Source organism: Podarcis cretensis (assembly GCF_951804945.1).
Source record: "Podarcis cretensis genome assembly, chromosome: 1".
In the NCBI taxonomy this organism is placed as follows: Eukaryota; Metazoa; Chordata; class Lepidosauria; order Squamata; family Lacertidae; genus Podarcis; species Podarcis cretensis.
Genome location: NC_137170.1, coordinates 128,645,059 through 128,646,201, shown reverse-complemented (window position 1 = coordinate 128,646,201; position 1,143 = coordinate 128,645,059). Strand labels below are relative to the sequence as shown.

The 1,143-nt window shown below is 44.2% G+C and overlaps 1 pseudogene across 1 annotated transcript; it reads left to right on the top strand.

Annotated features, from left to right (window-relative positions):
* Nucleotides 1-270: 270 nt before the first annotated feature.
* LOC307221365 (transcription factor BTF3 pseudogene) lies at nucleotides 271-851 on the top strand (annotated as a pseudogene). Its single transcript has one exon. The product of its transcript is annotated as a transcription factor BTF3 pseudogene (transcript).
* The last annotated feature ends 292 nt before the right edge of the window (nucleotides 852-1,143 follow it).

Below are 1,143 nucleotides of genomic sequence, written 5' to 3'. Positions count from 1 at the left end.
CGTCCCCTTCTCCTTGTGCCCTCCATCTTTCCCAACATCAGGGTTTTTTCCAGGGATTCTTCTCTTCTCATGAGGTGGCCAAAGTATTGGAGCTTCAGCTTCAGGATCTGTCTTTCCAGTGAGCACTCAGGGCTGATTTCCTTCAGAATGGAGAGTCCATGGGACTCTCAAGAGTCTCCTCCAGCACCAGAATTCAAAAGCATCAATTCTTTGGTGATCAGCCTTCTTTATGGTCCAGCTCTCACCTCCATACATCACTACTGGGAAGCTTCAGTTTTCATTAAAGAAACTTGGAGTAAATAACATCTCTGGTATTGAAGAGGTAAACATGTTTACCAACCAGGGCACTGCCATCCACTTCAACAACCCTAAAGTTCAAGCATCTTTAGCAGCTAACACTTTCACAATCACAGGCCATGCTGAGACAAAGCAGCTGACTGAAATGTTGCCTAGCATTTTAAACCAGCTTGGTGCTGACGGTCTGACCAGCTTGAGGAGACTAGCAGAGGCTCTGCCCAAACAACCTGTGGACAGAGAAGCACCTCTTGCTGCTGGTGAGGAAGATGACGATGAAGTTCCAGATCTTGTGGAGAACTTTGATGAGGCATCAAAGAACGAATCAAACTGAACTGTCACTTTGAGTAAAACTTGAACATTACATGGAGCTGCTATTTCATATTGTGACTTTTTATTTGTAACATTTTTGTACTGATCTTAAGAAGTTTAGATCTCTAACTGGATACTCCCTTCAAACTGCAGGTCTCTTCGGTTATTGCTAGTGCATGGAGCATTTAATTATTCATGGCTGGGTTGAAAGTACACAAAATTGAAAAGTACTACATAAAAATGCTAATAAAGACTAAATGTTTAGCATTGACTGCACTGACCCATAGCAGCTTTCCAGGGTTTCAGACAGAGTGTCTTCCCTTGCTGTAGCTGGAGATGTTGGTCTTTGAACCTTCTGCATGCAAGGCTGAGCCTCTCACAATGAGCGACATCCCTTCTCAACTGCGAAATATTCAAGTCCTCCTAGATCCGAAATTTACGCAAGCGGCATTTTCCCTCACTAGATGTGAGAGCGAACGGCAGCGATGAGAAATATGGGGCACAGGCTGTTAGGGCATAGCTGTCAACTGTCCCTTA